Here is a 25,426-nt window from a genome sequence, read left to right as displayed (position 1 = left end):
ATGGTGCCGGCATCCCATATGGACATCAGTTCGAGTCCTGGCTGCTCCACTTCTGATCCAGCTCTCTGCTATGGCCTGGGAAAGCAGTAGAAGTCCTTGGGCCCCTGCACCCCTGTGGGAGACCCAGAAAAAACCTCTGGCTCTTGGCTTTGGATCAGCTCAGCTCTGGCCCTTGCAGTCATTTGGGGAGTGAACCAGCAGATGGAAGAGCTCTCTCTCTTTGGCTCTACCTCTCTCTGTAACTGTCTTTTTCAAATAAAAAAAATCTCTTAGGCTGTATTATTGTTTGATTAATCCCAAGACAGTATTTATGACAGCATATTGATATCTAATAGAGATTCTTCAAACAGCTCATATAAAATGAATGCTATGGAAAAATTACAAGATTTTTATTTCTTAACATTACTGGCAATCTTAAAAATGATGTCTGGTGGTGGATAGCCAACCACTTCTTGATGTTTATTACCATAGATTAATATCCTTTGTTTTACCTAAAAATTTCAGATAATCCAATTGGATTCCTGGATCACCTGTGACCAAATTTAGTAAAGGATAAATTCATGACAAACACTTAAGAGGAAACTTCAAAGCATCCATGGATAAGAGAATTAAAAGATACGTTTATTTTGCTACAAATTTTGAAAGCCATGCGTATTTGTATTTTCCCAAAGTAGGCAAAGAAATTTTACACATAGAAATACTCATACTTTAACCATTAAGACAATTTACATGTTAAAAGTGGAATAAAAATGATGATGTAAGCTGTGTAAACTTCAAATACTCATATAGAATAATTAATATTGCTCACTAAAGAAACATACTATGTTATGCATACATTTTAAAAATTTGCATCAGATTAATCTTATCTTTGAATTTCATTTTTCCATAAACTTTTTAAAGTGCCCTTTATATTTATATACTTGGATTTCTGGTAGATTGAAGACTGAAGATGAATTATGGAAATGTTCCCATTTTTCCCTTTCATTCATGAACTTAATGTTTAGGTTCATGGTTAGAAGGCATAAACCTATCAGATTTGTCATTCTCAAGTTACCCACAGAACAAAAGAACCAAACACAAACTCGGGAAATGCTCAATTGTGTTTTACTGAGATGAAAAACAGTTTGCAAAACCTCTTCTTTTTTTCCAGGACAATTTTCCTACATACGCGGTTGACTCTTCAACTGGTAAAAGAACATTTTTATTACTACTTGCTGCTGCAGAGGAATCTGGCAACCAGCATAAGAGGCAAGTATTTAAATGTGCCTCCTGTCATACAGTCCCAGTTTTGCTTTTATTTGCACTGTGCTAAGTCTATAACCAACTCTAGAACAAGATCTCTGCATTCTACAGCAGGAGACGAACAGCCTCAGCTAATCCTCCTAGGCCATACCCTAGAGAAATGTTGCTGCACAGAATGTCTAGAACACCTATTCTCACTGAGAGGATGGTTTTTAACTACCACCACCCTCACTGCCTGTGGCTCTTGACTGCATTTCCATCCCTAAGGCTAATAAAATCCCCATCCCAGGAAGAATGCTTATGAGTCCCTTCTTCTTCTTCTTTTGGGTTTGTTCATACCTTTTAAAAAGAAATGAAATACATGAGCAAATAATATAACACAGAGACAAGTTTAAAAAAAAACATTAAAATCCTAAGAATTTAATTCCAGAGAATTAAAACTTCTTACAAACTTCAACTCTAGATTTTAAATACTTCAAATTCTGTGTAGAAGCACTCATATTTTTCAGATATGTTAACATATACATAGCAAATTTTATATACCCAAAACTCATAGAATCAGCATTTTTTTTAAATTTTTCTACTCTGTATATATTAACTTCCACCTATAAGAGAAAATGTATATTTGTCCTTTTGGGTCAAATTTATTTCATTTTTCTTTGTTTTAAAGATTAATTTATTTATTTGAGAAGCAGAGTTACAGACAGAGAGGGAGAGAGAAGTTTTTCACCTGCTGGGTCACTCTGCAAATGGCCACAATGGCCAGAGCTGCTGATCCAAAGCCAGGAGCCAGTAGCTTCCTTTAGGTCTCCCAAGTGGGTACAGGGACCCGAGCACTTGACCATCCTCCACTGCTTTCCCAGGCCATTAGCAGGGAGCTGGGTCAGAAGTAGAGCAACCAGGGCTCAAACCGGTACCAACAAAGGATACTGACAACAGAGGTGGAGACTTAACCTACTACGCCACAGTGCCAGCCTCATTTTTCACAACGGTCTATAGTCCTACCCATTTTGTTGAAAATATACACATTTTAATCTTTTTTATGTGTTAATAATATTTCATCATGTATATAAACCACATTTTCTTTATCCGATCATCAGTTGACGATATCTAGGTTGATTTCATCTTTTTGCTATTGTAAATTGCCCTGATATAAACATGACTGATTTCACCTCCTTTGTATACACTTCCAAAAGTCGGATAGCTGGATCATATTGTAGATAACATTTTAAGTTTTCTGAAGAATTTCCATACTGTTTTCCACAATGATTGAGTATTCCCTCAGTGGTGTATTAGGGTACTCTATTCTATACAACTTCACCATCATTTGTTATTCCTTGATTTTGGGATATTAGCCATTTTAACTAGGGTATGTGGTTTTTATTTGCATTTCACTAGTGGTTAGTGATCCTGAGTGATTTTTTCAGGTGTCTCTTCGGCATTTGTATTTATTTCTTTGAAAAAAAAAACTTCATATTTTTTGCCCAATTATTAACTGGATTGTTTATTTTGTTATTGCTGAGTTTCTTGAGCTCCTGATATATGCTGGATATTAATCCTTTGTAAGATGAATATTTTGCAAATACTTTGTCCACTTCTGTCAGCTGTCTCTTCACTTTGTAAATTCTTTCCTTTGCTGTGCAGAAGTTTCTTAGCTTTATATAATCCCATTTATCTATTTTTGCTTTTATTTCTTGTGATGTTGGAGTCTTACCCAAAAAGTATTTGCCTAGGCCAATATCTTGTAGCATTTCTCTTCTGTTTTCTTCTAGTATTTTTATAGTTTCAGATCTTGAGTTTGGTTCCTTTGTCAATTTTGAGTTGATCTTTATATAACCATGTAAGATAAGGGACTTACTTCAAAGTTCTGCTTGTGGAAATCCAATTTACCCCACACTATTTGTTGAAGAGACCATTCCATGCATTCCTTCTTGGAATTATTTCCCAATGAGAGTGGATTTTCCTGATTACCTGCTAGTTGTTTAATATGTATTATCTCCATACAACTCTGTAAGGTAAGTTATTTTATTATTATCTCCCATTATAGGCAGTGAAACAGAAACTGAATTTAAGGAACTTCTCCTGGTTCCTGTCTGGTTCTTGTTGGATCCTGGATAGTAGGAGGCACAGCTCGTGTTCAAATCTACAGCAGAAACCAAACTATATGTTTTACTGCTTTTTAAGACATTTCTCTACATATTTTAGTGAAAACACCTGAAGAAATTGTTAGAGCACATATTAATGGGTCCTATCCCTAGAGTTTCTGATTTAAGTATAGAGTGAACCCTGAATATTTTTATTCCAGTATGTCGATGCTGATGATTTGCAACTAATACTGTGAGAAGCACTGAATCAAACCACTTGCTTTAGACAATTCTTTCTTCATTTTTTTCTTTCTTTATTTTTTTTCCTTTCCATCTTTCCTATTTCTTCATTTCTTCTTTCCTTCCCCTCCCTTCCCCTCTTTTCCCCTCCCCTCCCCTCCCCTCCCCCTCCCCCTCCCCCTCCCTCCCTCCCTTCCTTCTTCCTTCCTTCCTTCCTTCCTTCCTTCCTTCCTTCCTTCCTTCCTTTCTTTCATCTTATTTATTTGGGAGAGAGAGACAAATAGATAGACATACACACACACACACACGAGAGAGAGAGAGAGAGAGAGAGAGAGAGAGCACTCCCAACTGCTGACTTAATCATCAAATGTCCATAACAGCTGCTACTGAGCCAAAGCCAGAGACTGGGAGCTGGGAACTCAATCCAGGTCTCCTATGTGGGTGGCAGGGACCAAACTACACCAGTTAGCACTTGCTGCTGCCCAGCGTGTGCATTCACAGAAAGTTAGAGTGAGTAGTGAAGCCAGGACTTGAACCCAAACAGTCCAACATGGAATGCATTTGTTCCAAATGACATCTTAAATATCAGGCCAAATACCTAGCAAATACACTTTTAATTTTAAAAATCTTCTATCTGGCCACCTAATTTCAGAAATGAATCCTTGTCGCTCCCCCTCTTCATGGAGGAACGACACAGGACCCTGCGCTGTTCTTTTGTCTGCTCGGCCCTCCCCGGGTTTGCTGCTGGTTCTTCCCGGGTTGGCTACTGTCCCTTCCACCTCCGTGGAAGGGCGGTTCCCCCTGGCCACTTTCCCCACTTCCGCGGGGGAGCGGCACACCGCCGGCCGGCTCTCTCGGGGGCTGCACAGGTGTTCCTTCAGATAGATGTTCCCCCTAGATGTTCCTGGTGCATGTTGTCCCTCTCCTCCTTTATAGTCCTCTTCTGCCAATCCCAACTCGGCTGCCCACACGCCGAGCGCGCCGCTCTCCTCCAATCAGGAGCAGGATCAGCTCCTGGAGGTCATCACTCAAGTTGGCAAGAGGCAGCTGCCTAGAAGCTGTTTCCTCCTCTCCCAGCGCCATATTGTGGGAGAGCAGATGCATAGAATAAGTCTTAATTCCAGTAACTCAGTCTAGTCCGGTTTGCTCCCCACAAATCCTAAACTTCTGTAACTTGAGTTATATTTGATTAAAGACTCAGTAGAGTGAACAGCCATTAAGGGATTTGCACATAGTCCAGTCACTTTGTGTAATGTTCATAACCATGCATTAGAACTTCAAGGGACTTCAGAGATTGTCTAACTCAATCTCTTTGTGCTACAAAAGAGCAATTCATGACTTGTTCCAATTTACGGGAGAAATAAATTTTCTGGTTCAATAAAGTTCTCTGGAACACAGCTGATGCTGTTCAAGTCATTCAGTCATTTCTGGCAAACTGAACTTTTGCAAAACCAGAGAAGAATAATTTGGCCCAGTTGATAATTAAAGCCCACCTCCTAGTAACCTTGGCAAATAGATGTTTATTAATCCAATCTTTTCATTCATACAGAAAACAGAGAACACAGGAGGCCTGGGATGTTAGTTTTTTCAGAAATTGTCCATGGAATCTCTCTGGTAGGTATGTGTGGGAAGAGGTATGTGCACCCATACAAGCTATAGGGAGTTTTATTGTGTTTTTCCTGAACCTAGTCCAGGGATCCTGACTCAGTCAGAATTTCCCTTCACTGTTTGCTTAGAGTAATCCTACCCTAGACTTAATTTTTCACTGGTTCCTAGTTTCTCTGCATTTTCTATCACCTGTACCTTCTAAATCAAATCTAAGCAGGACAAAATTAAATTATTTATATTTACTTGTTTCTACATCTAATATATGTAACTTTTCTCATAGATGAGTCTTATTAATAGGATTCCCCCTTGTCAATTGCTCAAGTTCTATGTTAATACTCTAGTGCTGATAGTTCTTTTACAGAACTTTAGGGTGTGAATGCTAAATGAGGCTGATATGAATTATCAAACCAGGAGTAGAAGGGGATAGAGTCTAATTAAAAGATTAACAGTCCTCATTATCAAATGTCTACAACTGGGAGGCGGGATGCTTAGGAGGGAATATAGGTGGGTGGGCCTTGGGAGACTTTCTTGGAGGTCAGCAATCCTTCAGCATGGGAGGGAAATTGTAATGTTTGCCTGGGTGGTTTGGAAAAATAGAAAAATCAAATATAATGCTATGAGAAAATGGTATTTATACTCAGGTCAAATTACAACAACAATCGCTAAGAAATTTTTAGGAGTTGGTGTCAGTGGTACAGCAGGATAAGCCATCACCTGTGATGCAAGCTTTTCATATGAGTATGAGCTCCTGGTTCCTGGCTTCGGATTGGCTCAGCTCAGGCCATTGCAGCCATATGGAGAGTGAACCAGCAGATGGAAGATCTCTCTCTGTGTCTCTACCTCTCTCTGTCTGTAACTCTGTATCTCAAATAAATAAATATATCTTTTAAAAAAGATATTTGAGGAAGATGAGGGGAAGAGGTGAGGTCCCTGGCTCCTATCCTGACTCAGTAACAGCAACAATTGTTGACTTGTCAGGTCACTTGGCATGTTATTTGAGGAAAGTGTTGTGTCCTTAAAGATACTAAATTAATTAAGCATGAGTCCAGCAGGATCTAACCTGTGCTGGAAATAGAATAATGGACAGAGAAGTGGGTCTAGGACCTAATGAGAAAACATAAAGATTTGACAGGAACTTGTGAGTGACGAGATATATAGCAGAGAAGGAACTTCAAAATATGAGACCCAGGATTTGTATTATGGTCATTTGTTAGCTGTTTTATATATGTTGAGAATCCATGTGATGTTAGAACATAATCCATAAATGCCTTTCAGGAATTTGGGGACGTGAAGTGAAACCTGGAGAAGCATGTGGACCAGAGATTAGTTTGGAAACCTTCAACAGGGAAAAACAGGAATACATGGCAGATGGTTTTCACATGTGATTTTTCAGATAAGTAAATGAGAAGATAATAATGATGATAGTGGCAATGCACTGAACACATGTATGTCAAAAACTACATAGGTGATTCCATTTGTTCAACAGAGACTTTGGAACACTCAAGCTTCTATGTTCATTTTCTAGCTGAGAGATTGTGGCACAGGGATTAGAAAAATAATAATGTTCAGAGGCTGGAGCTTGGTTAATTTACCCCATGGGAATGGTGCTACCCATGTCGGAGTGCCTGGGTTTGAGTTCCAACTTCACTCCAGATTCCAGCATCTTGTTAAAATGAACCCTGGATAGTAGCAGGGTGTGGTTCGTGTAGTCAGTTCTCTTATTCTCATGTGGGACAAAGAAATTCAGCTCACAGACCATGGCTTCAGCTTAACCCAGTCCTAGCCATTGTGGGCATTTGGACATTTGGGAGTGAACCAGTGGATAATATTTCTCTCTCTCTCTCTCTCTCTCTCTCTCTCTCTCTCTCCCTCCCTCCCCCTGCCTTTCAAATAAATTAAAAACATAAATAGACATTTTAAATTAATAATAATGTCCAAAGTCACATTACAGTCATAACTGTAAGATATTAACTTTGGAAGTCTGGCTCCAGAATTTATCTTTTCTCAGATGGTAGGTGCAGAGATGATTCTAAAATGGTACAGGATAAAGTGACCCCGGAAGACCAAGAAGCTGCTCAGTACTTGTAAAGTAGAAGTCAATCAGGCCATTTGGTACAGAGTAGGTTTTCATGGCAGCATTGCTCATTATTGTAAGAAATCGAACACAATATGCCAATTAGAAGCTTGACAAAATAAAATATGATTCATATATTCAATAGAGGAATATGCAGCTGAAACTTTTCAATTGGTGAGACACATCTGTATTATTGAGCCAGAGAGATTCACTTGACATGCTGATGAGTAAAAGAACAAGTGCCAAATCATTTCAGTTTTTGTAGTACCGTTTGCACAAATTATATAAATGTCTTTTGTTCAAGCGATAGAAGAATCTGGGAAGGTGATCTTCAAATTGTTGAAAGTATTTAATTAGTTATTAGGGGTGATAAAGAATTTGGATGGTCTGTACTTTCCTCTTGTTTTTTCCTGTATTGTGTGAATTTTCTAAAATTGGTACAAATTAGGTTAGTCATAAAATAAGCAAGCATTAAAGCTATTTTCAACTCAAAAGAGAAGTAAGTATTGGCCAAGTGCCCTAAACGTTGCAGAAGTATCAGTGAACATGAAGACTGAGGGGAAAAATTGCATTTTGTTTCACTTCAGATACTATTCATTCTCAGATGAGATGGAACCATTCAATTAGCCATTCAGTTTTTTCTTCTCTTTATGAAAAACACCAATAAAACTTAAAATACAATTCTTTCTGTAGGAAGATCAACCTGCTGTGGCACAGCAGGTTAATACCCTGGCCTGAAGAGCCGGCATCCCATATAGGTGTCGGTTCGAGACCCATCTGCTCCTCTTCTGATCCAGCTCTCTGCTATGGCATGGGAAAGCAACATAAGATGGCCCAAGTCCTTGGGCCCCTGCACCCGCATGGGAAACCCAGAAGAAGCTCCTGGCTCCTGGCTTCAGATTGGTGCAGCTCCGGCCATTATGGCAAGTTGGGGAGTGAACCAGCAGATGAAAGATCTCTTTCTTTCTCTCTCTCTCTCTCTCTCTCTGCTTCTCCTCTCTCTGTGTAACTCTGACTTTCAAATAAATAAATAAATATTAAAAAAAAAGCTCAAATGATCTCAGTGTTTGATAAAGGACACTTAAGATAAAATTCAGAAGAATATAGATAAAATTCAGAGAACATAGCCCATCCTTTAGGATCTCCATACAGATAATTACATGTTCTAGACTGAAATGTCCATTGTGTGTGTGTGTGTGTGTGTGTGTGTGTGTGTGAACTTGTTCTGTCTTTGGTCACAGAACAAAGAAAGCATCTCCTGTCATTTGTTGTCATTAAATATGTCCTCACCCCTTAAAATTGACTTGGCCTACTCTGCTTTCCAAAATAAATCAGTGTACACAGTGCTCATACATTTTACTTATGAGCCAAATGCTATTTTATGCTTTGATTTTTATTTAAGTTAGAACTTGAGGTCTATAAAATGTGTCGATAAATATTGTCAGAGATGCTTAAAGAGCTCCTTCTACTGGGATGTATGCCAGAGGATTTATACAGAATGAGGGTGGGCTCCTTTTGCTACACATTCCTTCAAGCCCTTTTACTATCTGTTCCAAAGAAGTAAGAATTTGCAAAGCAACTGGAGATTTCCAGATACATGCTCCCAAAGCCTCAAGGAAACATCATTTTTAGAAGCTAGGACCTAATGGCATCCTATTCACTGCAGACAAAACTGTTCAACTGATGATAACTCAGTAAACAGCTTTCCTGGTGGAGAGGCAGCAAATGACTACTACCATTGAGAGTAGTATTTCAGTCAACAGGGAAGGTATTTGAGTGTTTGAACCTGATATTCTCTTAGTCCAAGACATGGAAAAAATTTCAACAGTTCCCGAATTCATTAATTACTTTGAATAATTTTGTGACTGAAAAAGAAGTTCTTTTATCAAGGCATCAGTTCTATTTGATAACCTTCTGTTATATGAGAAGACAGACTTATGTGACATAAATTTCCATTTTAAATTTATTTTTGAGATACATATTTTAATTTGCATTATGGTGAAAGGTTTAGTGATTTCACTAAATAAAGAGTTCAACAAATAAAAAGTAGAAGACCATAGGCCAGCAGGAAAATAGGCAAGGGCTATAAACAGTAATGAAGTGAAAAGATGCTCAACTTCACGCATATAAAATAAATTTTAAAATATTCATAAAATCACTAATATTTTATCCATTATTTAAAGTTAACTATGGAGGCCAACGCTGTGGCGTAGCAGGTTAAACCACCTCCTGCAGTGCTGGCATTCCATATGGGTGCCGGTTAGAGACTGGGCTGCTCCAATTCCAATCCAGCTTTCTGCTATGGCGTGGGAAAGCAATAGAACACGGCCCAAGGACTTGGGCCCCTGCACCTGCGTGGGAGACCTGGAAGGAGCTCCTGGCTCCTGGCTTCGGATCCACGTGGCTCCGGCTGTTGGAGCCAAATGGGGAGTGAACCAGCGGATGGAAGATTCTCTCTCTCTCTCTCTCTGCCTCTCCTTCTCTCTCTGTGTAACTCTGCCTTTTAAATAAATAAATAAGTCTTTGAAAATAATAATAATAAAGTTAACTATGTTACATGTACCTGAGAGCACACAGACTGTATGTATGCATGTGTGTATATAGATATATATGAATATGGATATATAGATATATACACATAATCTGAATCCTAGACCCTTTTCTATTAGGCTTGGTGGAATTTTAGAAGACATAATGAGAACTGGTGGTAATGGAAGTTGGACAGGAAACTTGGCTAAGTCACTCTGCACCTCTTCTTGTACGATGGACACTGGGAAGTAAAGTCTCCATTTCTACTTATGCACTGACCTTTGCCTTTGTCATTTTGGTTTTCCATTTTTTTTTTGAAATTTGACTAGCCTTTTATTATTTTAATTTAAAATATTTATTTGAGAAACAAAGAGAATGAGAGTCAGGATAGAGAGATTCAGACAGAAAGAGCTGCCATCTGCTGGCTCACGCTCCAAATGCCAGCAAAGCTCCCCTGCTAAGGTTAGGGCTGAAGATGGAACTTAGTCCAGATCTCCCATGTTTGTGGCAGTAATCCAATCACTTGAGCCGTCATCTGCTGCTTCCTAGGATCTACATCACCAAGAAGCTGGAGCCAAGCACGGAACCCCGGTACTCTGATGTGGGGTGCAGGTGTCTTAATTGGTATCTTAACTCTGAAACAGTTGAAATAGGTGAAACACATAGCACAAGTTGGCAATTCTTAACCACATTTGGAATATCACTGAAAATAGCAAAATATACCTTAGAAGAGTTTTTTATTTATTACTTTTAAAGATTTTTTTGAAAGGCAAAAGTGCAGGGAGGTAAAAGGGGAGACAGAGGGAGGGAGGGAGGGAGGCAGAGAGGCAGAGAGAGAGAGAGAGAGAGAAAGAGAATAAATCTCCCATCCATTGGCTCATTAGTGAAATGCTCACAGCAAGTAGAGATGGACCACCAGCATGAATCTGGGAGCACAGAATTCAATTCAGACCTCCAATATAGATGGCAGAGACCTTGAACCATCGCCTGCTACCTCCCAGGGTACACACTTTAGCAGGAAACTGGAATTAGGAGTGGACCTGGAACTTGAACCCAAGCACTCTGAGATACAGGTGTCTCAAGTGGAGTTTTAACTACTGTCCAAATGTTCACCTCTATCTTATTGAATTCTTAAGCAAGCATCGAGTATTGGACATCACCAAACATGTTTCACAGCTGTTCAGATGGGACTTTGTGCCCAGAATATATAAGTAAAGACTTATAGAACCAGGCAAGTCTATCTCCAAATCCTTGTAACTTATACTTGATTATAATATAGTCCATCTCTACAGAGCTTTTTAAACTTTGAAAACTAAACTCTTAGATGGATCAGGAGTTGTTCCGGGAGGGATAAAGAACCAGACACTTCTGATATTGGCTAACCTCTGCCATACTAGTCACAGCTGATCCATCACTGTCCCAGGCTTCCTCCACCATCTCCTGCATTCCCACCCCTAAACCTTCCTCTCCCCACCAAAACTCCCTGCCCTCCCTGTCAACCCCCAGCCCTGCATCACTTCCTTCTTTTCTCTTTCCCTTTTTTCTAATCTCTTTCATCTTCTTCCTCCACCACTCATTTCATGCTGCAGTGCCCCATCCACTGCTATCTGTCCAAATACTCATAATTTGCAGGGAACATAGAATGTGCCAGTTAGCATACCAGGTTCATTACATGAGTAAGCTTATTAAATATTACAAAACCCTTTGCTTTGTTTAATGTATAGAGAATATCCCAAAGATTAAGTAACAAGCCCAAAGCCATATAATATGTAAGTGATGCAGCCAGAATTTGAATGTAAGCAATTTGACTTTGGATCTCAAAATCTGAACACTGTACTATACTTAAACTATTAGTTATCTCATTAGGTATAATCAAATTAATGTAAATTAAAATGAAGATATATTATCCCTCTTAACCACCAATTAAATATTCAAAGATTTTTCAAAAATCTGCAGTATTTGACATTTGATGCTGCTGAATGTGCAATGATTCAGAAATCCATACATTGCAGGTGTGCAACTGGCATAGTACTTTGGAGATACAGTTTGATTTTATATCAAGAACACTTTAAAACTCCAAATGATTTGGCCCAGTCTCTTTTCTTTCAGGAATCTAATCTAAGAAACCAGTTAAATACACACACACACATGCACACACACAGATTTGTCTGCTGAAGCACTATTTTGAGCAGGAAAAACAAGAGGAGGCAATGTAAATGTTTAGTGATACAGTAAATCATTAAGTAAAATACAGTAAATCTAAATCCTGAAATGCATTGCATTTCTTAAAATAATATAGCTTTAACCTTTTGTTTGATATGTTAGATACTTATAGAACAATCCACAACACTTGAAAAATACAACTTAATGAAGTAGTGTGAAGACAAGATTTATGCATCCACTACGCATATCAAGAAAAGGATCAACCCTTCTGGAGTCACTACCTTCTGTTTACTGCTTATTCTGATCTTGTTATCATCACTCTCTTGCTTTCTGACTATGAAAGCAATCCTAAACAAGGTAACTTAATTGCTCCTTCTTTTGAGTCATCTTTAAATGAAATCCAGTCTGTACATATTCTATTATGTCTGACTTTTCTAACTCACTGTTTATTTATCTATTCCACTGTTGATGTAAGTTGGATTGTTGCCAAGTTCTGGGCTACTAAAAACAAAACAATCCTACTATAAACATTCATGAACTTCTGTCCTGGTGTACTTGAGCACACAATTTTGTACACATATAGCTATCTGCATTGTCATGGCATTACCTGTTCATAGAGTCTATAATCTTCAACTGGGCTATATGTTGATAATCTACTTTTCAAAATAATTGCAACAGTTTATTCTCCTAGCAAGGTCTTAAAACTCCTATTGCACAAATCTCTTGTCAAATTTGTATGCTGTTATTAAAGATCTATTTAAATCTTTTGGTGTTTTGGTTGTTTTTCTTTTCTTTTTTAATCCATGGGTATTCTTCATACACTCTCAGTGAAAGGCATTTTGCAAGTATGTTTTTAAACAGTTTCTAACAGTTGCTTGTGCTTTGCCTATCAGTGCTTTCAATGGTGACTCTGGATTAACCAAAATTATTAATTTTAATATGATATAATTTATAAAATTTTCTGTTGTTACAAAAATCTTTTATCAGGAAAATAGTTTCCTGTATAGTTTTCTAAAATTTCTATGGATTTGTTTCTTGTATTTGTGACCATGCTTCAATTTAAATTGATGTTTAGGGATTCTAAGAGGTAGAGATTCCAAATATTTTTTTTCTCAAGTAGATACTCACTTATACAATGGCTTCCATTGAAAAGACAGCTCCTTTGTTCTTACCAAACAGTAAGAGAGCCCAACCAATATCAGCAGAATCATCTTCCTAACCCACAGCTGACTGCACACCCCTGAAGAAAGCCAGGTGAGTTACCAAGTCATGAGCATTGATAAATACGTATTGCTATTTATTTATTTTATTCATTTTCTGCCCTTAAAAGGCAGAGAAAGAGAGACAGATAGAACTATTCCATCTGCAGTTTTGTTTCCCCAAAAGCCCACAATAGCCAAAAATAGATATCCAATATGGATATCCAGGTCTCCCACTTGGGTGGCAGGGAACAAAGTACTTGAATCATCACCTGCTGCATCCCTGGAGTCTATCAGCAGGAAGCTGGATAAGAAAAAAAGTAGCTGGTACTTAAACCAGCTACTCCAATATGGGTTATGTGTACCCAAAGCACTGCCTTTACCACGGCACCACTTGTTTACTGCTTTTAGCCACAAAATAGGGGGATGGTTTGTGATGCTTCATCAGCTAACTGATAGAACATTATTACCCTAGTTGGGTTTTGTGAAATTTTAAGACGGAATCCATCAATTTCATAGATTAATGGTGTCTTAATAAGTTGGGGCTATGGCTAGATAATTTTATAGACCGGGTGGTTTGAAAAAGAGCCACAGTTTTTTCACTGTTCTGGAGGCTGGAAGCCCTAGATAAGGGTGCCAAGATTGTCAGACTAGGTGAGGGCCCTTCCTTTCCATTCACAAATGCTCTTCCCTCTTTGTATCTTCACCTGGAGGCAGAGAGGAAGAAAGAGAGACAGAGAGAGAGCTCTCACATCTCTTTTTTCAAAAGCAGTAATCCCATCATGAGGGTACCATGCTCATGGCCCAATAACCTCCTGAAAGCCCAATCTCTAAATCCTGTTCCATTAGCTACTAAGGTCCCAATGTATGATTTGGGTGTTGGAGGAGAGGATGAAGGGATACATATTCAATAATATCATGTGAGTGCCTGGAAAATCCACTTAGCTTTGCTTCTAACAGTACATGTGTCAAAGGCTGTACTTTCATACATTTCACCCCCAAAACATAATGCAATTGGACCACCCACTTCAGAAAACAACCACCCCATTAGTTAGGACACTGTTACCATGCCACCAACCTCTATACAAAGCCACATCTTAGAAAAACATGTCTTGTGGTGCAGCAGTTGAAAGCTGTTTCCCTTGAGCTCAAATTCCTTGAAGAGCATAGTTTCAGCTCCCACCTGTGTCATGTTCTGAGTCTGTATGTGCCTCTTGGAGACAGATCTCTCTTTTAAACTAATGAAATACTCCTACAAATCAGGAGCCATATGCCTTATTGGGTGGTAGTAACATTTAAAATACATATTAATAAAAAAATACTAAGAAAAAGAAACTCAAGTTAAATATTTAATGTCACTTCTAACAATTGTTTCCATTTCTTGGAAAAACTCCTAGTATAATAAATGAAGCAAACATTTCCATCATAAATACATTTATTATTTCCACATGGTTTGTGTATGTGTAGTATGTGCAATTAGGTTTGCTTTTGAATTAGAAATGCTTTAAATCTCACACAAAGACTCATTTCTCTTTCATCAGGGGGCCCTGCCAGCCAGGATTTTCTCACGGAAACTGGAGAGACCCAAAGCAGCTCTACAACTGTGCTCCTTGGAGAATTAAGGTCATGTCTTTGGTACTTTCATAGTTTCTTTTATTTTTTTAAACCATGAAGGAATGTGTCTGTGTCTGATTCAGTGGATTTTCACATCCCTGCCCATCCATCTCTCTTTCTTTTTACTTCCCAAGATGCCTGAGTTCCTCAAGGTTCCTTCTATGGCCCAGTGGCATCGCCCCACCTAGAACCTACTCTTGCAAGGCTCCTTTAAACACAAAAGCAATGAGCCTTACCAGGATAAACAGTGCGCGCGCGCACACACACACACACACACGGGGGTGGGCAGAGAGACAGTGACAGAGATAATCTTCTGTCTGCTTGTTCACTCTCCAAATGCCCACAACAGCCAGAAGCCTGGACCTCCATCTGGGTCTCCCACATAGGTGTCAGGCTCCCAAGTGCCTGGACCATCATCTGCTGCCTTCCCAGGTGCATTAGCAGGAAGCTGCATCAGAAACAGTAACAGGGACGTGAACCGACACTCAAATATGGAATGCTGACTTAATCCACTGTGCCACAATGCTGACTTCACATTTTCCTTCTAAAAATTTTATTGTAAATTGTCAAATTATAATTGTATATATTAATAGGGTAAAAACTGATAGTATATTAATCCATTGTGGAATAATAAAGCTAATATATCCATCACCACAAATACTTACTTTGTGGTTAAAACGTTTAATACTTACTGCTGGGGCCGGTGCTGTGGTGCAGTAGGTTAGTTCTCCGCCTGTGGTGCCAGCATTCCATATGGGCACCGGTTCTAGTCCCAGCTGCTCTTCTTCCATTCCAGCTCTCTGCTGTGGCCTGGGAAAGCAGTAGAAGATGGATCAGGTTCTTGGGCCCTGCACCTGTATGTGAGACCGGAGAAAGCTCCTGGCTCCTGGCTTTGGATCGACAGTCCTCTGGCTGTTGCAGCCATCTGGGGAGTGAACCAGCGGATGGAAGACCCCTCTCTCTCTGTCTCTCCCTCTTACTGTCTGTAACTCTGTCAAATAAATAAATAAAATCTTTTAAAAAAGACTTACTGAAAGAAATCTTGAAACTTAAAATACACTATTATTAACTATATTTACCACATTATAAAATAGATCTCAAAATAAATCTCACTACTCCTGATGAGACTTTGTACCCTTTGACTTTCAACTCTCTTTCTCCCAACCACCAGCCACTGTAACCACTGTTCTGCTCTCTGATTCTATATGTTAGATTGCTTTAGGTTCCACCTATCAGCAAGAACATGTGGTACTTATCTTTCTGTGCCTGGCTTATTTTATTTCATACTCTCCAAAGCCATTGATGTTACAACACATGACTGAATGTCCTTTATTAAATAGCATTCCATTGTGTGTCTGTGTGTGTATCACATTTTCTTTATCTGTTTATCCATCAATGAACACCTAGTTTGATTTTTATCTTAGTGATTGTGATTAATGCAGCAATCAACATGGAAGGACAGATATCTCTTTGACACATTGATTTCATTTCCTTTGGATATAATCCCAGATGTTTAATTTCTTGATCATATTATGTTCTAATTTAAATTTCTGAGCAACCTCCATACTGTTTTCCATAATGGCTATTCTTAGATACATTCCCATTAATTGGGTCCAAGGATTCCTTTTTCTGCATACACTCACCAACACTTATATTTAATATTTTTAGTAATATCCATTCGAACAGGTATGAAGCTATACCTTCTTGTGGTTTTAATTTGCATTTTTCCTGACAATTAGCAATGTTGAACATTTTTCGATTATATGTATTCTTTTGAGAAACGTCCCGTTGGGTCCCTTGCCCATTTCTTAATTCAGTACTTTGTTTTCTTGCTATTGAATCTTATGAGTTACTTATATATTTGAAGATTAGCCTCTACTGTACACATGGCTTGAAAATACTTTCTCCCAATCCACAGGTTGCCTTTTCTGTCCATTGTTTTATGTTACATTTTCTTGACATATTCATCTTATTTGATACACATTTAGTTTTTTTTTAACTTATGTTGTAAATAGCGCTGCAATGAATAAGAAAGTATACCTGTCCTGTTGAGATGCTGATTTCAGTTCTTTAGGATAAATACTCAGAAGTGAGATGACTGGATGATATAGTAGTTATGGTGTTTTGTTCTGAGGAAATTGTACACTATTTTCTTTCACAACTGTATCACTTTTCATTTCCACCAATAGTAGACAAGGATTCCTTGACAATATTTGTTATTTATTTATTTTCTGATAATTACCACCCTGCCAAAGAATATCATTGTGGTTTTGATTTTTCATTTCCCTGATGATTAGGGATATTGATCATCTTTTCATGTAGCTGTTGGCCATCTGTCTTCTTCAGAGAAATCTCTATTTTAGTTTTTAAAATGAGCTTAGTTGTTGTTATTATTGAGTTATAAAAATTCCTTATATGAATATTAACCCATTATGACATGTAGTTTACAAAAACATTCTCTCATTCCATTGGCTGCTTTTTCAATTTGTTGTTTCCTTTGCTGTGCACAATATTTTTTAGTTTGGTGCAGTCCCTTTTGCCTTTTTTTTTTTTTACTTTTCTCCCTGTGGTTTTGGTGTCATATTTAAGAAATCATTGTCATGAAATATTTCCTATCATGTCTTCTAGGATGTTGACAGTTTCATGGCTTATTTCTAGACATTTCATTCTATTCTATTGTTCTATATGTGTATCATTTTGCCAGTACTGCGTTCTTGATTACTGTCATTGTATAGTTAAGTTCTAAATCAGGAAGTATGATATCTCCAAGTTTATTGTTCTTTTTCAAGATTTCTTAGTCTTTGGAGTACCTTGAGATTACATCTAAAGTTTAGAACAGGTTTTCTGCTTCTACATAAAATATCTTGCAATTTTGATAGTGATCACATTGAGTTTGTAGATCACTTTGAGTAGAAGTGTCATCTTAACAATATTAAGTTTCCAGGTCATTTACATAGCATGTCTTTCCATGGGTGCTTTAAAAAAATTCTTTCAGGCAACATTTTACGGTTTTCATTGTTGAATCTACTATTTAAGGTTGCAACCTACACCTTCCCAAATCTCCTTCCTAAAATACCCTTAGTCATTGCTCTTCTTTAAGTCATATACTACATTCTAACACCCTGTGCCTGAGCTACTCAATGTGTGGTCCTCTAGCCGGCAGCATCAGCATCACCTGGGAGCTTGTTAGAAATACAAATATTGAGGATCCACCCTGGAGCTGATGAATCAGAATCACTAGCGTGAGGCCCAGGATCTGGGCACCACACACCTTCTAGAGTCTAGTATGTACAGTCATCTCTATGGACGCACTGTTTTCTATTTGTAATTATTGATACATTTATTATTCACTGCATCTCCTGACAAAATACGAGCTCCATAAGGGCAGAGTTTCTTGTCTCTCCTCTTTACTATGTTTTTTAAGCATTTAGAACCTGATTTGGAACCTAGAAAACAGTCCGTATCTGTTAAATGAATACATAAATGAATTCTCTACCACATTCTTTTTTATTTAAAGATTTATTTATTTATTTGAAAGGCAGAGTTACAGAGAGGCAGAGACAGAGAAGAGAGAGAGGTGTTTCATCTGCTGGTTTACTCCCCAGATGGCTACAACGGCCGGAGCTTGTACCAATCCGAAGCCAGGAGCCAGGAGCTTCCTCTGGGTCTCCCACACGGGTGCGAGGGCTCAAGAACCTGGGACCAATTCCACTGATTTTCCAGGCCACAACAGAGAGCTGGATTGGAACAAAAGCAGACAGACTTAAACTGGCACCCATATGGGATGCGGCACTGCAGGTGGTAGCTTTACCCACTATGCTACAGTGCCGGCCCCACTAAATTCTGAGAATAAACAATTTACTGTGAATTTTTTAAAGTCATGTTTTGAGGTACAATTTAAACATTACAAAGTTCACTCTTTTCAGGGAACAGTTCTGTGAATTTTGAAAAAAGCTTATGGCTGTGTAATCAACACAATTATGCCAAAGAACAGTTCATCACCTCCAAATATTCCTTTCTGCCCTTTGAAGTAAAGAACCCACTTAACACAATTGCTATAATTAATAGCCATGTATTACATACTTGAAAATTGGCAAGAGGGTACTTCTTAAGGGTTTTCATCACAAATAAATAAGTATGTGAGATCAAAAATAAAACAAAACAAACACTTCATTCATAAGCCCATCTTCTACAAATAACTTACATTGTCTGTTTATATATATATAATTTTCCCTTTTCTAGAATGTCATTTAAATGGAATCACAAGTTGGTAGCCCATAGGGTCTTTTTATACATATACAATTCTGTATTTGTGATGTTTCATGTTGTTGCCTGTATTGATGGTTTCCTTCCTTTTATTGCTAAGTAGTATATCATTATAAGGATATAACATAATTTAGTTTAACATTCACCAATTCGGAGATCTTTGCATTGTTTCCACTTTTTAGAGATTATGAATGAAGGTGCTATAAACGTTTACATACAAATGTTTGCTTGAGGTAAACTTTCATTTCTATCAGGTAAGTATTTAAATTTTTATTTCTCTGGAGCCAGCGCTGTGGCACAATGGGTTAACGCCCTGGCCTGAAGCACCAGCATCCCATATGGGCGCCAGTTCGAGGGCCAGCTACTCCACTTCCAATCCAGCTCTCTGCTATGGCCTGGGAAAGCAGTAGAAGATGGCCCAAGTCCTTGGGTCCCTGCACCCACATGGGAGACCTAGAAGAAGCCCCTGGCACCTGGCTTCGGATCGGCAGAGTTCCGGCCATTGTGGCCATCTGGGGAGTGAACCATCATATGGAAGACCTCTCTCTCTCTCTTTCTCTCTCTCTCTCTCCTCTCTCTCTGTGTAACTCTGACTTTAAAATAAATAAATAAATCTTTAAATAAAATAAATATTTATTTCTCTTGGGTTAGTTCTTTGGAGAGAGATTGTTAACCACAGGATAAGTACATGATTAACTTTACAGGAAAATGCTCAACTAACTTTCAGAATAGATACAGCATTTTCCATTCTCATCAGCAATGTAGATTTGAGAATCCTAGTTGCCAGTGTTTAGTATCATCAGTTTGATGAGGATGTAATGACAGCTAGCTATTCGAACAGGTAAGTATTGTTATCTTTCTGTGGTTTTAATATGCACTTCCCTAATGGATAATGGTGCTGTGAGAACCTTTGTGTGGTTTACATATAATCCATCCATCATTTTCTGTAGATGTGTATGTTCACATCATTTGCTATGTTTAAAAACTGGATGATTTCTTTTTTTCTTGAGTTCTGAGAGTTCTTTATTCTGGCTGCAAGTATACATGAGATATGCACTGTCATCTAAATGTTTTCCCCTAATCTGTGTCCTATATTTCCATTTCATTAAAAGTACCTCTTTGGTTACTTAATCTTACTTAATTATTCGAAAGGCAGAGAGACACACAGAGAAACAGAAATTTCTGATCAGCTGGTTCACTCCCCAAATAGCCTAATAGGTAGGGAAAGGACTAGGCCATGACCAAGAATTAGGGACACAACCCAGGTATCTCATGTGTGTGGGTGGAACCTAGTTACTTGAGCCATCACCACCATCTCTCAGGGTCTACATAAGCAGCAAGGGAAGCCAGGAGCTTGAGCTAGGTACGGAGCTCAAGCACTGCAATGTGGAAATGATATGGGATGCTAGCAGAAGCAGCAGCTTAACTTGCTTTGCCACAATGCCAGCCCCTCGGTTTCTGATTAGTTCAACTTCATTTCCAAGCACGATATCCAGAACAAATAAAGTGATGAAGAGGAAAATCCATCTACTTTTGGCATTCATAATAGTAGGATTCTTCTGAACATAAAATCTACTTAAACAACCAGCATTTGACTTAGTTGTTCAGACACTCATTGGGATGCCTAAATCTCATAATAGAGTATCTGGTTTTGAGTCCAGCTTCCTGCTAACGTAGACCCTGGGAGACAATAGGTAATGGCTCATCTAGTTGGCTCCCTGCCGCCAAAGAAAGAGGGAAACTTTGAATTTGCAGCTCTGGCTTTGGTGTGGTCTAGTCATAGCCTTTGTAAGAGTGTGAGGAGTGAACCAATTAATGGGAGTTCTCTCTCCCTCTCAAATAACAATTTTAAAGTTGTTTAGGGGGCCAGTGCTGAAGCATAGTGGGTAAAGCTGCTGCCTGCAGTGCCAGCATCCCATTTGGGCACTGTTCTGGTCCCGGCTGCTCCACTTCCAATCCAGCTCTCTTCTATGGCCTGGGAAAGCAATAGAAGATGGCCCAAGTCCCCTGCACCCTCGTGGGAGACTTGGAAGAAGCTCCCAGCTCCTGGCTTTGGATCAGTGCAGCTCTGGCCATTGCGTATCTCTCTCTGCCTCTCCTTCTTTCTGTGTGTAACTCTGACTTTCAAATAAATAAATAAATCTTTAAAAAAAAAGAAAAAGAAAAAATTTGAAAGTTGTTTGGGTTACACAAAACTGGAGTCACAAATATCCATCATGATAATTTTGGCAAACACTTTAATTTTATAAGTATGAAAGGTTGCCCCTCTTCCAGGCCAGCTCTCTGCTGTGGCCCGGGAGTGCAGTGAAGGATGGCCCAAGTACTTGGGCCCTGCACCCCATGGGAGACCAGGATAAGTACCTGGCTCCTGCCATCGGATCAGCGCGGTGCGCTGGCCTCAGCGCACCATCCACGGCGGCCATTGGAGGGTGAACCAACGGCAAAAGGAAGACCCTTCTCTCTGTCTCTCTCTCTCTCACTGTCCACTCTGCCTGTCAAAAAAAAAAAAATCCCATTAAGGCTCTACAAGAAGACTTACTTGAAATAAATCATGTAGTTCAAGTAGAACCCATTGATCAAGTCCTCTTCAAATGTAACTCTGAGGAGAGATGAGCTTGGCATTCTTCTCCAAAGTATTTCCAGTTGCTCCCACTGGCACTCAGTTCTGCTTGATGTGGCAACCTGTGACATACTGGAGGGGACTGCAGACCAACTTTTTAAGAGCTCTGTGAAAATATCCCCTGAAAAGTAATAGTCTCACTGTAAAAAAGTGTTCTAGTATGGGTCAGCTAGAAGCATGCACAAATGTCTACTGGTGAGCACACCTACCTTTCTTCCGAGGTAAGTGCTTTGCTTTTCGCCAAAGTCTAAGAAAAAATTATCAAATATGAGCACTTTATTTCCAATTGCACATATCCAAAAAAGGAGAAGTCCAAAACAGTGATTGAGCCCACTGCAACATTGTATAATAGGTTCTGTCTATAGATGTAGCTCATGGTTGTGGGTCTCATTAATGCTGACTTTTTTTCTTAATCTTTGGACACACAGTTGGTGCTGAGAGATTTCCTATTTAGGCAGGCAAGCCCAAACAGCTATAACTTCTTAGACAATGGCTTTGCTAATGACTTTGCATCTTTGCCAATGGAAGTGATGTTTTCTTGAGAGACATAGTAAACCAGGGAAATATTTTGGTTCATATATTACAGAAAAAACAAATTTCAATAAAACCAAATTTATTTACTTCAGGCAAGCAGATTTTATTCCCATTTTGCAGGTGAAATGATTGAGGTTCAGAAAAGTAAAATATTTCAGCCAAAGTTCCCAATCAAATAAATGGTGGACATTGCTTCTTTAAACACAGCACAATGCACATAGTTGATACTGCATAGTTTGTACCAATAAGAGGCTAGGTTATATTGCAGTAAAAGCCCAAAATTTCAATCACTTGCATCAGTGAAGGTTTTCAATTTCTAGTCCATGCTATCTCACTCAAACAAGGGGCTGTGGGCTTGCTTTTTGTGTCTTTATTCCCATGTCCAGATTGATTGAAGCATTTATCTGTCTGCTCAGAAATCACTTTGCTGCTCCCATTTCACAAACATAGCAACCTACCCGATCAAACTTGACATCAATAGAGTGGGGAAAGTATAATCCATCCTAGAAATGAAGAGCACATTTTGGGGAATAATGCAATCTCCCAACTTGCTTGCCAAAGTGTGTTCTACACACTAGCAGATCAACTCATTCAGGAGCTTATGCAAAATGCATGCTTTCATGTTTTCAGAACTTGTCTCAAGCCAGCTAATCAGAACCTACAATATATCCAGGTGATTCATATACTATTAGACTTAGAGAAACACTGCCCTAACACACCTGGTTCAAATGTCACTATTGAGTATCCAAAAACATTGACATGTTCTTGATTGGCTAATCTACTGTTGTACTTCCCTCACCACTAGTTTTCATGAACTGATAGGCAGACTGAGATGCAGAACAAGATTCTAAGCTTATTTGCTAATTTTAAAATTTCATTTATTTGACAGAGAGGGAAGTAGAGAGGGAAGGATAGAGGGAGAGAGAAAGAGAGAGAGAGAGAAAGAGAGAGAGAGAGAGATGTTCCTTTCAATGGTTCTCTCACCAAATGCTTATAACAGCCAGGACCAGGTCAAGTTGAAGCTGGGAACTCAATCTGGATCTCTCACATGGGTGCAAGAGATCCAAACACTTTAGCCACGTGCTATCTCCCAGGGTACACATTAACAGGAAACAGAGCCAGAATTTCATCACAGGCACCCTGATATGGGATATAAAAGCAGTGTCTTAAGTACGTGAACTCATTTTCCTTAAGGAATCATTTCATACTGAGCAAGTCTTGGGTTTGCACAGTCATGTCTGTGGTAGGGAGAGATTTTGCAATGTGGTGAACTGAGGCTCCAATAAGCCAGTAAATTACTCATGTTTATGTTTCAAAAAATGGAAAACAAGGGGCTGGCACTGTGGCGTAGTGGGTAAAGCCACCGCCTTTGGTACCGGCATCCCATATGGGCGCTGGTTCGAGACCCGGCTGTTCCACTTCACATCCGGCTCTCTGCTATGGCCTGGGAAAGCAGTAGAAGATGGCCCAAGTCCTTAAGTCCCTGAATCCACATGGGAGACCTGAAAGAAGCTCCTGGCCCCTGGCTTCAGATCGGCGCAGCTCCAGTCGTTGTGGCCATCTGGGTAGTGAATCAGCAGATGGAAGACCTCTCTCTCCTTCTCTCCCTCTCTCTCTCTCCTTCTCTCTGTATAACTGTGACTTTCAAGTAAAATAAATAATTGCTAAAAAATGGAAAACAAATCTCAATTTTCATCTTCTGAGTTTTTAAAAATTTGTTTATTTGAAATACAGAGTGACAAAGGAAGAGGAGAGGAGAAAGAGAGACAGATTTTCCATCCACTGGTTCACTCCCCAGCTGGCTGTAAAAGTTGGGGCTGGACCAAGCTAAAGCCAGAAGCCAGTAGCCCCATCCAGCTCCCGTCATACATATGGATGGCAGAGATCCAAGTACTTGAACTACCTTCTGCTGCTTTCCCAGGAACATTAGCAGGCAGCTGGGTCGGAAGCAGAGTAAATAGAATTCGAAAAAATCACTTGGATATGGCAACTTAATCCACTGAGCCACAAATGCTGGTGCCTATTCTGTGTCTTTTGACCCAAGATCTTAACTGAGCATTAGCCACAAAAAAGTATCTTTTGGCAGAGGGTGTTGTCATATACTGTTTTTGTCTATTAATTGTAGAATCTTAAAAGAAGCATCAGACAGATGCTTAGACCCAGGTTCTGCCATTTATCACTGAGAAACAAAGTTTGTCATAAACAGAGGGTGAGATTTTCCCAGTTTTGGCCAATGTAATTACTTTTATTCCAGAAACCAACAGGGTAGCATCTGGATCACCCTTCACTTCCTACAAAGCCACTGCCAGCAAGTGAGACGAAATTGCTTTTCTCTTCTCCATGCATGTGGATCCATCTGTCAGGCCAAATAGATTAGCCTTTAATATCTCAAAACAGATGTTTGCTGTTGGAATCATCCTATGTGTGCAACATGTTCCGCAAGTTGATGGGGATATTCTGGGCTTCAGGGTGTGAAGAGACATCATTCTGGGTGGAGTTTTCCAAACAATCAGTGTGAGTGAGGGTGTGCTTCTGGCAAGGATTTATTCCACATAGCACTTTCCTCAACAGAACTATGTGGAGGAAACAGTGCCAGGTAACTCCATTGGAAAGACGAGTGCATTTGAGCTTATTGTGCATGTTAGTCAAGATTTGGTCAGAGAAGCAAAACCCTATCAGCTGTTTTGACAGACAGTATTTAATGTAGGAAATTGAATCAGTAGAACAAAAGGCAAAATAGGGCCCTTAACACAACAGACGAAGTAAGTAATCACAGAGAGATCTATGTCATTGGACTCAGGAAAGAGAAGGAAACTTGACATGATTAAAATGTGGAAAGCCTGCAGGAAAGTTCTGCAAAGCTGCGACCCAGATGCCGAAGACTGGAGTGCTTCCCAACTGATGCTTACACCCTGAATCCACAAACGAATGATCCTACCAAGCTGGTGTTCAAAACTCTGGCTCATTGGTGTTGTTAACTGTCAGGAGCCGTGGTGACCTTTTCCTAGGATTGTAAAAAATAGGAGCTTGGAAACCATTAACTGCTTAAATATGGGTGGCACATCCCTACACCAGACTTACTGGCTCAGTATCTTAGAGCAGGGAGCCTATGCACATATATTTTAATAATCTTTTCAACTACTGGTTGTTGACATATGTAGGACCACCATATCTTCAGCTTTTTTCCTAAAGCATTTTCTGATGTCCTAAGCTGATTTTACCTGTCTTTGGATTATCGTTGGATGCCCAGACC

At 39.2% G+C, this 25,426-nt stretch overlaps 2 long non-coding RNA genes across 4 annotated transcripts in view; both read right to left on the bottom strand.

The window, feature by feature from the left end:
• Positions 1–25,426, bottom strand: part of LOC149123412 (uncharacterized) — a 734,608-nt gene that overhangs the window by 632,188 nt on the left and 76,994 nt on the right. The gene's annotated exons all lie outside the window — the stretch shown is intronic.
• Positions 601–25,426, bottom strand: part of LOC149123413 (uncharacterized) — a 40,345-nt gene continuing 15,519 nt past the window's right edge. The window contains exons 2-4 of one of the 3 annotated variants that reach the window (XR_016215944.1): positions 21,559–21,760; positions 15,446–15,563; positions 601–1,581 (exon numbers count right to left, since the gene is read on the bottom strand). This is a non-coding gene — a long non-coding RNA (uncharacterized LOC149123413). Of the gene's footprint in view, positions 1,582–14,654; positions 15,202–15,445; positions 15,564–18,256; positions 18,491–21,558; positions 21,761–25,426 lie in introns of those variants that run through there. The other 2 variants (XR_016215945.1, XR_016215943.1) reach the window with 2 other exon arrangements.

Source organism: Oryctolagus cuniculus, chromosome 11 (assembly GCF_051225735.1).
Source record: "Oryctolagus cuniculus isolate XC-2025 breed Fujian yellow rabbit chromosome 11, ASM5122573v1, whole genome shotgun sequence".
Taxonomy (NCBI): Eukaryota; Metazoa; Chordata; class Mammalia; order Lagomorpha; family Leporidae; genus Oryctolagus; species Oryctolagus cuniculus.
Note: the sequence above shows the minus strand (reverse complement) of the source record. Positions and strands in the feature narration are given on the sequence as shown.